The following is a 15370-nucleotide window of genomic DNA, read 5'->3' as shown; positions in this document are numbered from 1 at the left end:
AAAAGGTACTGAAATTCCAAAAAAAAATCAAAGAAATGGTTCAAGATAAATAAAGATTTATTAAATATTCTGAACAGAGAAACCTAGTGAATAAAGAAAATTGAAATTCGAAATAAAACAACCGACCGAACACATGTATACATATATATATATATATATCGATGCAGTTATTGGTCCGGTTGAGACTATAATTTATGGACGGCCTTCGAGCAACGCTAAAGTAGTCTTGAAAATGTCCACCTACTGATTAGGGATAAACGAGGGTTTTAAAACTGTGTGAAGGATAAGGATTGTAATTTACAATTGATGGTTAGAGATTAGATTTAGGGTTTTCATCACAAACTGACATTAGCCAAAATATCAAGATGCTATTTAGGTGTCCTAAATCTGATCGGTTCGTCCATAAATTATAGTCTCATTGTGATCTGTCAGAACAAAACATAGAAATATCGAAATTAACTTGAATTACTCACTATTAATAAGTAGTAAGTATTAATAAAGCACAAAAAGAAATACACACGAATAATAAGTTTGAGACAAACGGATTGAGAACTTGAAATCATTTTAATCTGACACATTAATTTCTCCTTAAACATCAACTTAAAAGAAGAACAACTTGAGATTAATAGTTTCATAATTTAAACAAGCTAAAATTAGATACAAGTAAAATGGTATAGAATTGATGAACTTTGAATTCTTACATTGATTAGCGTATTTCATCAAAAACCATTATCAGTACATTGCCTTCCATTGAAATAGAAACCAAATAAACAAGGATATTAAACTTGTACTAGATAAGTTGACAGATATTATTCTGAAGTTCGTTGTAGGTGACTAAACAGATCACTTCTGTTGGGATGACCCAGTAAATTTCTCGCGAAGGGTCAAGCCAAGGGTCAGGAAACACTAAGAAGCGTTTCCTCCCATCAGCGTTCATCTGAAGTTTTAACCAGAAATGGCAAAGGAGCGAAACGTCACACGTAGTGGTTCTGATTGGTTGGTTGCTACACTGCTACTATGTTTAGTAGCATTCCAGAATCTTCTAGCAACCCAAGGACGTTTAAGCATATCATAAAAACCTTATATTTTCTGTAATAGAATGAACCTTGGAGTAAAGTATTTTCTCTCATATCTTGCATCTTCTCTCTGGTGTTCAGGTCTTTGTTTAGTTCTAGCTTGTGGGTTACCAGAATAGCTTAGGAACGAATATAGCGTTCAGTCGACAAGACTTATCAACTTCTTTTTCTTTTTTGCTTCTTTTCTTTCTAATAGATGTAATTTACTACTTTATTACTTATATTCAATTATACTGTAGACTAGTAAACTAATTCAATTTTAATTAACTTAATATCAATGTAGTTATTTATTTCAACATGTTGATGCTTAGATGATTCAAGAAGTTAAATTTCAATTCATCCATGAAATATCCTAAATTTCTAATAGAAGCTCAGATCAATTTGAATTTTCTAGTTTAAAATTAATGATCAATGTATAATGAATAGTATACTTTATCCTAGAACTATTTAGACATATTCTTGGGTATACTGTTGACAGATATTTAATCTTACTCACGTTTAATACCTTAAACAGATTTGTTGAGTCTGCTTCGTATCCCGTGTTTAGCGATCGAAATAGGAATCATTTTTCTTCTTGAAGGTGTAGGTCCTTGAGAATATGTTCAATTAACAGAGTAGAACCCTTATCTTCCTCTCCTTTCAACGTATATGAGTCAGAACATACATATAAATTAATTTACGGAGTTGAAGGTGACATACGATGGATATTTATCTACTTTCATTTGCATTATTGAATATAGAATTGGACATAATGAAGCCATATTCTCAGCTAGGACTATGATTTGTAAAGCTCCATTCAGTTTTTAGTTGATTTTATTCATGATTTACTCACCTTAGAATGATAATTGATGGAAGATCTTAATTTGACCTGATGGGTAGATGAATGAATATGAAACGTAAAATAATTGATATATCGAATTACTTATGATATAAATTCAAAAAATCTTTTTTTCATAAACGAAAATGACGAATCTTATTATTATCAAAAAGATACGATTACTTTATTTGTAAATTCTAGTGTATTAAGGTCATTATTATTTTTTTAATGACCTGAATACTTCCTAGATAAGTTGAACATGTTTGATAGATGTTATATCTAAAGTTTAGATTCTTGATATATCGCGTACAACTTAAGCCCCCGAACGCTAGAAGCCTCCAAGTCACAAATGAGAAAACAGAAGACTTGTGAGAAGGAATGCTATTCTAAACAGTGTCAAATATGGTACAACACTCTCAGGCATTTATCGGTTTTAGTCAAAGTGAATTCATCATTATAGTCATCCAATCCGCATACAATGGTTTTTAGCATTTATCCAATAGGGAATGTTCTTCCAAAAGATGACTAGATGGAATGTCTTCAGCTCTTTATAAGTTTCTTATAGCTTCCTCGAGTTTATCCATGGGCCGTCCTCACAATAAATATTTATGCAACTGACTACATTCAATCTCAATTTTCATCATTTCATTATCAGGATTTTTATTAGAAAAAGTCTGAGATTTTGCTCTGTTATTAAAAAATCTAAATTAGAAAAAACTCATTAATAAAAATAATCATAGTACAAATCACAAAATGATTTTAGCTAGACCACCATTTAGAACCAGGGAACATCTGCCAGCTACTTTTTTCTAGTATGAGACTTTTCAAACAATTAGTCCCTTTGATAAATTTCGATCATACAGTGAGAAGACGATTGTTATGATAGAGGCAGCCTGCTTGAATATATGGGCTACCTGTTTCCTGCCATCTAGAGATTCCAACAAGTTATCTCGTTTCCTGTTCGTTTCAACACACCATTGTGTCAATTAATTGTACAAACTATTCAGATACATTTATGAAAATTTCAAGACCTTTCATTGTACAAGTCAGGAAAGGGCACAATCAGAGACATTGTGGTTGCTGGCAATATACACCCAAAAGAATATACATCATCCCGATGTCGACTCCTGAACTGCTAACATCTAACTGGCGATCACTCAATATTTATCGTCAGGATCGATCAAGAAATAAGGAATGGAAACTTGTCGAAGTACTTTGTACTGAGAATTCAATATAATACCAAAAATCTAATATTGAATGAAACCACTCATAATAATAATAATAAAGATTATCAGAATGATGTGATATATTTGCGCAATACATTTCCAACAATCTGATCACACATATACATGTTAAGACATTTTTATAACAAAACTCAAAGGTCAACTAGACAGATTGAATGTAAGTCGTAACAAAGAAAAATAAAGTACACAAAAACAATGTGATAACCACTCTGCATAATAAACCAGTATTACCAGGGTAGGTTAAGGGTAAGAATAAATTGTTTTTGAACACATAAAGGGGGTTTCAGTTTCCGTATAGCCAAGGCTTCATTAAACCTTAGTATAGGCTTTTGTACAACACTACAAAGTCTGAGTTGATATCAATCTTAGGACCGAACTCAACCAAATATTTCGCAATTGAAGATGTCTGTCTACCCGGTTATCTTATTCGACTGTTGGAATCCATTTGTTTCTGCAGCCATTTGAGTGTGTGTTCCGCCACCCTTACTTGCAGATCACGATTGCTCCTCACTATGTACGTGCTTCTGCACATATATGTGAATTGATAAACACAGTGGGATGTGACACAATCACTTACGTGCTGTTTGGGTTTTTGGTGAAACGTATACCTTGGCTTTTCAATAATTACAACTTGAGCTGCATAACATGTCTTGTTAATGGCCAATTCATTATCCAGAGTGGTTATCACATTGTTTTTGCGTATTTTATTTTTCTTTGTTACGACTTATCTGGACTCGAGTGTGCGACTGCCCAACGGTGTACATCCACGATCACACTATGAGGAACTAAACGCAGGGCCTCCTACCTTGTCCCAAACCCTTGACCTCCAAACCATCAGGCCAACATCCATCAGCCTATATGTCTAACTTCAGTCTTTTGATGATATTGTGAGACCACCTTCCACTGCCTACGGTAGATAACCAACTACTTCACGGCTAACAAATGATAACAAATTTGTACTATGACACTGATTATGATATTCATTTTTAAAACATACAATTCCTAGTCCAGTATAAAATTAATGGTGAGACTTTAATTTATGGATGACTTTTGAGCGACGCTGAAGTGACCTTGAGAATGTCCATTGAATAACCAGGACCAAACGAGTCCTATGAACCAGCGTGAAGAAGTAGAATTATGATTTGAAATTGATGGTTAAGGTTAGGAATTAGATTTAGGGTTTTCCTCATGAACTGACATAGCCTCTAATGCCATAACTCTATTTACCCAAATGGACGAATGAATACCATGCCAAAATCCGAGACCTGTTGTCTTTTACGTGATTCTTTCGTCCGTATATTGTAGTCTCACCGTTGTACATTAACGAGATATTTTGCTTTAAACTTCATCGTTTTTTGTTGCATTAGAAAAGCATTTTATTGCATTCCATGTTTGATTTTTTTTAAAGGTACTGCATATATAAAGTCATTTATCGATTCCATGGTGAAGGGAATAGATTTAGAAACATTTTTGTTGCCTATATTAAAAGGATATAACAACAATGCATTCGGATATATTAAAATAAAAGATGATGTTAAGTTTAGACACATGAAATAACATTCATTGGTAAGATGAAAAGGGCTAACATTGCTACTTTCTAAAATGCCCTTTATAAACGTAAGCGAAATGCAGAAATTGTTGATATTACTAAGCGACTATAGTCCACAATCTCTTTAAATGTTCTGAAATGTGTTGACTAGCAGTAGGACCTAAAACTTCGGTATACCCTTTACCGAGCTTTCAATTAAATAATTTCTCCAATTAAATTAGACAGCGAACCCCCATGGAATAACCAGAAAACTCGATTCTATATGATGTTGCTAACTGTATGGTCTAGAATGAAAATGAAAGTCCCATAATGAAGTCATCTAACTCAGAGCGTTCAATGATATTAAAGCAATATCACCTTTTCGGGATCTTATATTTTGTGTTACTTTTTGCGTGTTTTATCGACCATACTCTACAGCTCTCAATCTTATTGTCACTGTGAAAAAGTTTTAACGTTGAGCATCTCTTGTTCTCTGATAACCCAGATAGGCAAGTATATTTGACATAAAACACCTTTTTCAGAGTAAACTGTCAAATCATTCTGTAGAATACAACTCACTTTCTTGGATAATTTTGTATGATTGTGAGTAACTGGAAAACTATGAATTTGAATTTTTCATAACTACCAAGTGTATGACAAAAGTGATTCCATCTTTACAGGATTTTGTGGCCAAAATCTGTTTTAAGTGTAATGATAAAGATTATTGTTGAATCGTTACAATTTTATTAGATTTTGAACTATGTTTCAATTTTACTTAATACTGAAGCCATTAAGTTGAATGATCATAACATTCAAAACACTGAGCTTCTGTAAAATATATTCTTATGAATTATGCTCCAAGTTGATGGTTTCAACTAATACAACAATAATAACCATTACTTGTTCAACTAGTATTAATCAGTTTTTTTGACATTTTATAGTCGATAAATATTTATTTATCTATTCGTTGTTGTACACAAATTTTCACATAAGGTAAACTCAATACCAAAATTTTAGTATACTTTTTTTAGATGAATAATTTAGCAAAACATTGAGTTATTATGCAAACCGCTTAAATAAGTTTTCTGTTTATGGAATTTTCGTCAATTTGTGTGAAATGGAAATAAATTTACTGAAATTAAAGGTATATTACTGTGGGAAAGAACGAAGCAGATCCCAATGGAGGAAGAAATTAGGAAGAAGCGCTTGAAGTGGATAGGACACACATTGAGGAAAGCACCCAACTGCGTCACAAGACAAACCCTCACATGGAATCCTCAAGGCCAAAGGAAAAGAGGAAGACCAAAGAACACATTACGCCGAGAAATGGAGATAGACGTGAGAAAAATGAACAAGAATTGGATCGAACGAGAAAAGAAGGCCCAGGACAGAGTGGGTTGGAGAATGCTGGTCAGTGGCCTATGCTCCATTGGGAGTAACAGGCGTAAGTAAGTAAGTAAGTAAGTAAAGGTATATTCTTATCATTTCAGTTTATTTACTTTACGCTGTTCTACAAAATATTAAGTGGGCGCCATCAGTATTTGAAGTAGATTGTGTATGTTTCTACAGGGTAACCGTTTAATTGAAAACTTACTTTCTGTTGACTAAAACTCCATAAAGCTGTTAATAATGTGCTATAACTCTAAACAGAACTTGAGAATAAAAATTGTGGTATACGTCAATTCATGAAAGTATTGTTGGCAAATGATTTTATTCACTAACCAAACATTACAATCTCCTATTGTCAACAGATACACTTACGTGTACACAGATTTATTTGCATTGATCATTCACCAACAATCGTCAAACCAAAATGATACAAAACGAAATATAACATTAAATGAGTACAAATGAATGTTATACAAAACGTATCATGCATTCTAAAGAAATCATTTGTTAACGATGTAGGATTTTTTATTACCGTTTCTCTTGTTATACTGAAAGAAATAACATACTGAATTAATATATAACTGTATCTTTAACCCTTTCCCAATATTTTAAAGCAAAGCTAAAATGAAATTATCAATTACAGAACACAATGAATTCACCATATTTAGTTTCTATCACTTCGGTTACATACATGCTAATAAGTTTGACTATTTTTAATTATTAACTTGATTTCGGGTAAAAGTATACCTCAGGGAAGAATCAGTTGGGATCAAGAACACTACTTTTAGGTCATGTGAAAAATTCAAACACTATGTGTAACACGTTTTGAAACTACCTTTGTTTATTGTTTAAGACGCTCAAAATTTTAATAGAAAATTACTTTTTGCTTCCATGAATGATTATGATAGTATTTAATTACTTACTTACTTATACCTGTTACTCCTCGTGAAGGAGCATAGGCCGATCACCAGCATTCTCCATCCAATCCTGTCCTGAACAATCCTTTCCAGCTCCTTCCAGTTCTTATTCATCCTTTCCATATCTGCTTCTATTTCCCGACGTAATGTGTTCTTTGGCCTTCCGCTTTTTCGCTTCTCTTCAGGATTCCAAGTTAGGGCTTGCCTCGTGATGCAGTTTGATGATTTGCATAATGTATGTCCCATCCATTTCCATCGTCTTTTACTAATTTCCTCTTCATCTGGAGACTGGTTTGTTCTCTCTCACAGAAGGCTGTTACTGATGGTATCCGGCCAATGGATGTTGAGTATCTTGCGTGGACAACTATTTATAAATACTTGTACCTTCTTGATGGTGGTTGTCGTAGTTCTCAGAACTTCAGCTCCGTACAGTAGAACTGCCCTGACGTTCATATTGAGGATTGTGGCTTTGATATTGGTTGAAAGTTGTTTTGAGTTCCATATGTTCTTCAATTGTAGGAATGCGACCGTTGCTTTGCCAATCCTCTCCTTTACATCTGCATCTGAACCTCCTTGTTCATCGATGATGCTTCCCAGGTATATGAAGGATTCTACATCTTCCATCAAGAGTGATTGAATTGGTGTTCTCTGTATTGTATTTGAGGACCTTGGTTTTCTCCTTGTGTATGCTAAGGCATACTGATGCAGAGACTGCTGCTACACTGGCTATCTTTATCTGCATCTGTTCGTGTGTACGTGATAGGAGGGCTAAGTCATCTGCGAAGTCCAAATCGTCCAATTGGTTCTGAGCTGTCCATTGTATTCCATGTTTTCCTTCAGATGTCGAGGTCTTCATAATCCAGTCGACCACCAGAAGAAAGAGGAAGGGAGAGAGTAAACAGCCTTGTCTGACTCCGTTCCTTACTTGGAATGCATCTGTCAGCTGTCCTCCATGCACTACTTTGCACTGTAGTCCGTCGTATGAGTTCCGGATAATATTGACAATCTTCTCAGTAACTCCGTAGTGTCGAATAAGTTTCCATAATGTCCTCCTATCTACACTGTCGAATGCCTTTTCATAATCAATGAAGTTGATGTATAGTGATGAGTTCCACTCAACTGATTGTTCGACGATGATCCGTAGTGTTGCAATTCGGTCTGTGCACGACCGATCCTTACGGAATCCAGCTTGTTGATCTCGAAGTTGGGCGTCTACTGCATCCTTCATCCGGTTCAGAAACACTCTGTTGAAGACTTTCCCTGGTATTGACAGTAGTGTAATGCCTCTGTAGTTTTCACATTTGCTCAGATCTCCTTTCTTTGGAATCTTGATGAGGTGTCTATCTTTGCAGTCCATCGGCACTTATTCCTCCTCCCAAATCTTTTTGAATAGAAGGTAAAGCATGTTTATAGTTACTTCGATGTCTGACTTCAGTACTTCAGCTGGTATGTTGTCGGGTCCTGCTGCTTTCCCATTCGTGATTGGTCTAATGGCCACTCTGATTTCTCCCGTTGTTGGTGGATTGACATCTATAGGAAGACCTGTGTGTGCTGCTTTGATGTTCAGTGGATTCATTGGAGCCGGCCTATTCAGGAGTTCCTCGAAGTATTCTACCCATCTGTTCCGCTGTTGATGAATTTCAGTGATTGACCTGTCTTCTTTGTCCTTGACCGATCTCTCCGGTTTACCATATTTCCCTGCTAGTTTCTTCGTTTTACCGTGAAGCTGTTTTATATTTCCTTCTCTTGCAGCTTTTTCCGTCGTCGTTGCTAGTTCTTCCACGTGTTTATGCTTGTCGACCTTAATGCTCTTCTTCACTTTCTTGTTTGTTTCTATGTACTCAGCTTGTGCTTGGGACTTCTCTGTTCGTGTTACGCTGTTGTTAATTGCTGTTTTCTTGTTCTTCCTTTCTTTGATCCTGTCCAGTGTTTCTATAGAGATCCATTCCTCGTGATGATGCTTCTTGAGGCCCAGAACCTCCTGACACGTTGAAGTTAATTCTTTATTTGATATCTTTCCAGTTGTCCTCCATAATAGTTTCTTCTTCCTTCAGTAGATCTTGTAAGGCTTGGAACCTGTTGTTGAGAGCTATCTTGAATTCATCGAGTTTGTCAGTACTTCGAAGTAAGGCTGTATTGAACGTTTGTAATGCTGTTTGTCCAGTTGTCCAGTTCTTCTTTAGTAATGAATTGGCCACAACTAGGTGGTGATCTGAAGTTATGTCAGCTCCTTTCCTGCTTCTCACATCTTCCATTGTCCTTCGGAATTTTTTATTGATGCAAATATGATCTATCTGGTTCTCTGTAGTATGGTCCGGTGAGATCCATGTAGCTTTGTGTATACGTTTGTGTGGAAATATTGTGTCGCCTATGACCAATTTATTGAACGCACACAGATTTGCAAATCTTTCTCCATTTCTGTTTCTCTCTCCCAGTCCATGTCGTCCCATAATATCTTCATATCCGGTGTTGTCTATTCCGACTTTGGCGTTTAGATCTCCCATCAGAATGGTGAGTTCCATTCTTGGGCACTTCTCTATGATTGATTGCAGCCGCTCGTAGAATTGATCTTTAATGTCGTCGTTGCTATCATTGGTGGGTGCATAACATTGGATAATATTCGTTGTGATCTCCTCCTTCTTTGTTTTGAGTGATGTTTTGATGATTCTGGATCAGTTTGATTCCCATCCTACAAGTGCATTTCGTGCTACTCTCTGAGTGTGTGGAGCATTTTTCTCTTCGTGACCGGAGTATAGCAGCATCTCTCCCGTATTTGGCCTTTGTTGTCCAGCTTGGGTTCAATGGGTTTATCTAATTCCCAGTACTGTCAAGTTGTATGTCATCATTTCCGTTGCTATTCGGCTGGTCTTCCCGGTTTCCCACATTGTTCGGACGTTCCATGTACCTATAAAAATTGTTGCTGTGGTTGTTAGAAGGGGCATCGTCCTCGTGGCTCCTGAAGGAACTCGGCTTTCATCATGAGGCATCATAACTCTTCTAAATGAAGACCTTCTAACTTCCAGGGCAGAGTTCAAATGGTTTGAATTATTTTTTCTGGTTAACATTATTTTAGCGAGTTAGTTTTCTACAGGATGGGGTCACTAACCCCATGTCCAACTCTCCTCCTTTACCGGGGCTTGGGACCGGTAGTAACTCTAGAAGAGCTACAGGCGGAGTTATAGTTTTTAATACATTCTCTTCATCTATTCCTTACTTATCATGAATGAACTTTTCTAGTTGTATATTTAGCATTTGTACTATTTTCTATTTCATTCCTAACTAATATATATTCTCTGATATTATGTCAAAAACTATATTCTCATTTATAAATTCTTAGTTATATGTTACATTTTAACCAAGCACTACATTCATATAATACAATAGGTTTTGATTTTGAGTTATGACTTGTATAATCTTAGTCAGGGTAATAAATTATAGTGTTATATTTCATTGTCAAACTTCACTTTCAAAATAGACAATAATTATTAGTTTATACTAAATCTTCACATCAACTACATAGAAAATAGGTACACAAGATCTTAACACTACATTTAAGGAATATTTCAATCCAAAATAAAATGTTTTGAGTATGCAGTTGCATAAGTAAGCGTTTGATTATTATATTGTCTTTTACTAAAAAATTATGATTTTAAATATCACAGGTTGTAAGCAGCTGACGAGAACCAACGAAATAAAAATGATTTCATGCTATTCTGCTAGAATGTTTGTTCTTGCTCTATTCAAAATGATAAAGGGAACTATGTGTATGACATTTAGGGAAGATGAATTGCAAAAATGGGGACTCTTTAAATTCACTTGGTGTTGTTTTACTTGTATCTTCCCATTGTTATTTAGGACTGTAATTGACCAGTTCCATGTTGGCATATGTGTATCCTGTGCGGATTGTCTCGATACAGCCTTAAGTCACAAGCTTTTTTAAGCAAAGATGGATAGTGACTAGCAGTGGAATCCAAGATGCGCGTTTCGACCTATTTGGATGGCGTTTGAAGCGAAAGGTACTGGATTCGAGTCTTGGAGTAAACATCAACTCTGAGATGTGGGTTCATCCAAATGACGAGTCTCAAATAGGATGAAACGCACATCTAGGATCCCACTGCTAGCCACAATCCATCTTTGGGAGCGTTTTTTTTAACAATTTACTTCTAAGGTGCATATTTAACTTTTAATTTTTCACATACAGCAAAATAGACTAAATTTTTTTTATATACAAATTTGTTATCGTTATTTTTTATTTTTTATAGTTTTGTCCTCTGAACTGGATGATTTGGTCATAGAGCTTTCATCATTGCTTCGAATGACATAATCAATATAAATTTCAGATAGAAATGAAGTGCTCTAAGTTCTTTACATATGGCTCACAAATTATCCTGTAGAATGAATAGTATAAAAATGAGAACATGAAATGTTTACTATAAAAACAAGTTGAGCCATTACTCTTTATCCACTTTATAATTTAGATAATAATGATAAAAGATAAAAGAATTTACTGATAAGTGATACTGACTTATGCCCCTGTTTTAAGTAATATCTGTAAACAGTGTAAATGAAACTTCTATTCTATTGGTTAAGTGTTTATTTATTAATTTAACAAATTGTATGCAATCGGTTTGTTCTTGCTCTATTTAACAAATTGTACATAAATACACACACACACACACACAAACATCATTCTCTGATCATTAGTGCTGGAAACTCTTATCAAATAATCGGTATTACGCGTAAATAATAAAGATAAACAATTACATACGATCAAATATGCATTAAAGTTATTTGACTATATCAATAAGGTATATACAAATATAAAATAATCTTTGCATTTTAATCAAAACAATAATTTACATACTAATTAGTTATGGAAAGTATTAAATGTATTACAATGATTCAGTTTACTTGAAGTACAGAACACTTAATTTGCCTTAAGCTCTTATTCATTATGTAAAAATTAGGGTTTGTATCAGATAGCCAAAAGAAAAAAACAACAACAACTGTAATTGAATAACATTATAATTGCTAATTATTATGCAGTGATCAAGTTATATAAGTTGTGAAGTTTAAGTATATTGTAGTGAATGAGAACACAAATGGGGATAATCGAATGTATTACAGAACGTTTTAACAGTATCTGAGAACCATACAACAAGTATTTAATTTGTAAAATGTCAATCAATTGTCTCAAACTTCATTTCAACAGCAATCATTCTTTGTTCTCGTTTTTTTTGTTTTGTTTGATCCTCTTAATCTTTTACCGCCAGACATTGTACTTTCGATTGATGATGAATTCTATTTATACATATATTGACTTCAGTAATACACACCACACATATTTAGCGATTCCATTGAAAACTAGCATAGTTATGTATATACTTTATAAAATATAATCTCTATTAAAAATTTATGTATAAGTTAATTGGCACAATTAAACACAACAGAGAACCATGGCACAGTAAAAACAATACATTAACTTAATAGTTTAATTTGAAAGGATATAAAGAATAGTAATGAAGAGTGTTATACAGTGTAAATCTTTAGAAAAACAAACAAACAATCAAACTACACTGATAAACTTCCCAAATAGATACCTTTTATTGAAATTGTTTACAATGATATCATTATTTGCAGCAAAATTAGTATTTTAAGTTAATGGAAGTAATTGAATGTTAAGTGAAAAAAACGAAGTGTATACATTATGTTCATCCTAAAAAAAAGAAACCAATCCTTATATTAGATAATAATGTAAACAAATTCACAATGAACGATTAGAAATCAACGAAGAAAGAATATTATTGAGTAATCAGGATTATTTTAAAGAATCTTAGCATGGATATCAATGAATATCCCAGTATTACAACCAAAGTAACTAATATTATCATAAGTATTACAATGAAGAAATGTTCCTACAATACTTTTCTACAGAATTTAACTAAAAAAAACATTCTTAAACTACTTACTCACTTAGTCCAGTTACCCCTCGTCGAGGAACATAAGCTGCCCACCAGCATTCCTCGTCGAAAACTGTCTTCAAAAATCCTTTCCAATTACTTCCAATTATTATTCACCCTATTCATTTCTGCTTCTGATCATCAATCCAGTGTATTCTTCCGTATTCCTCTTCTCCGTTTCCATTTAGCATTCCAAATAAGCACTTGCCTCGTGATGCAGTTTAGAGATTTCCATAATGCATGTCCAATCCGTTTCCAATCTCTTATTTATTATTATTATTATTATTATTATTATTATTATTATTAGCTTTATTCAACATTATATTTTTGGTACAACATAGAATTCTCAGCATAAATTATTTCAACAAGTTTCCTTTTCTTATATCTTGATCGATTGTGGCGATAAATTTTGAATGATGACCAGTTAGATGTTAGGAGTTCGGTAATCCACATTTGATTAATGTTCATTCGTTTCAATGCATATTGCCAGCCACCATGATGTCGCTGATTGTACCTTTTTGTATCCCGTATAGCGAAAGGTTGTAAACTTTTCATAAACGCGCCTGAATAGATTGTGAGCACAACAGACATAATGATGTGCTAAAACAAACAACAAAACAGACAACTTGATGAAATATCTAGATCGGAGGAACAGGTAGCCCAGATATTCAAGTAGGCCGCCTAATTTCCTCTTCAGTTGGAAGTTAGTTTGTTTTCCTACACAGTGGGTTGTTGCTGATGATATCTAGTAAACGGATATTGAATATCTTGCATAGACAATTGTTTATAAATACTTGTACATCTTTGATGATGGTTGTAGTAGTTCTGGAAGTTTCATCTCACTCTTACAATTCACATAAATTAAATTTAAGAACATGATATTTTATTACAACTGTGTATATTTATAAGAACTGGTTTAAATAAACATTTATCCCATTAATATAAAATAATCGAGCTAATTAATAATTTTAATGTTTTCTTATATTACCTTTAAATGAGCCTTAGATACCAGTATTTTTAATGTTTTTTTTCTTCTGGTTAACAAATGATCTGAAAACATGCACAAACACCATTTGTTTAAACGGGTAACAAACAACTCAATTTCTATGTCATCATAGGATTAAAAATCATTCAATCTTGATTACCGATTCCATTATGGTCAGTAAATTTCATTTCTCTCTATACAACATCATTCATTATCAACTATTCAAATAAGTGTAATTAAACTCCTCCACATCATCACTATCACCATTCAATTATACAGTTAATCTTATCAGAAAATCTAATTTATTCAACTATATATAGATTAACTAATTCACATTCATTTCATTCAATGTTATACCTGTGAAGACGGCCCACTAGTGGATTTACTTATTCAGGTCATCAGCTTCAAAACTTATTCAATTGTGTATAATAGTCAGTATTAAAATGAATTTCTAGTGTAATTGTTAATGTATTTGTTATAACTTGTGGTTTTGTACCCTTGGTTCTTCGTTTTTCACCTTGTCGCCAATTGTTATAACGTTCGGTTTACTTCGTCTAATGTTATGACGGTTGGGTTTCCACGTTTACACATATGGGACGTTAATTTACCTTAGACAAATATCTACACTAGATTCCCTCTCAGTGTCTATTCTACAGGACTTCAACAAAACTCAGATCAAGAACACGTGATTAACCTGACCACAATGTAAATATATGTCCACATCAAAACCCGACACAATCCAACAACAATAAAAAATCAATTATAAGTAGGTGAGTAATAATAATGAGGATAGGGGAATATATAACTCATCTGATACCTGTCGGACTATCTACAAGTCTGTCTAAGCAGACAACCAATCATTATCATTCTCGCCCACATTTCAGTATTTTATTATGCAATGAATTTATTCAACACATTTTGATAAAGATGAAATCGACACAGAGAAAATTTCACAACTAGAAAGCTTCCATCTTTATTATTTAACTCAGAATAGCAGTAAACAATTATTTTGAAGTTGAATTCATAAGTCAATTGAAGCTATATCACCATAGAAAATCTGGAAACACTGGACGGTCGTTTCGTCTTATTGTGGGACTCCTTAGCAATACGCATCCACGATTCCGTTTACGGGATTCCAACACAGGACTACATTTATTTGACTTGTGAATTCAACTATTAAATTACTACAACGTCCACAAACCCCTTTTCATTATAATCATCACGTGCTCACTGGTGACTGACTTCAAGAGGTATTTCCTGGAGTTCTAGTGAGATGACATGACCAGTGGGGTTCAACCGGGTGTGCTGTGAGATAGTAACTCATTGAAGACAATGTTGGATGGTGGCTTAATTTCGTGGATTAGTTGAGGCTAAACAGTAACATCTCTGGACGCCGGCCAGCTCAGTGGTCTAGAGGTTGATCATTTGCGCGCGAGACTGATATGTCCTGGGTT

This window comes from Schistosoma haematobium, chromosome 2 (assembly GCF_000699445.3).
Source record: "Schistosoma haematobium chromosome 2, whole genome shotgun sequence".
In the NCBI taxonomy this organism is placed as follows: Eukaryota; Metazoa; Platyhelminthes; class Trematoda; order Strigeidida; family Schistosomatidae; genus Schistosoma; species Schistosoma haematobium.
Note: the sequence above shows the minus strand (reverse complement) of the source record.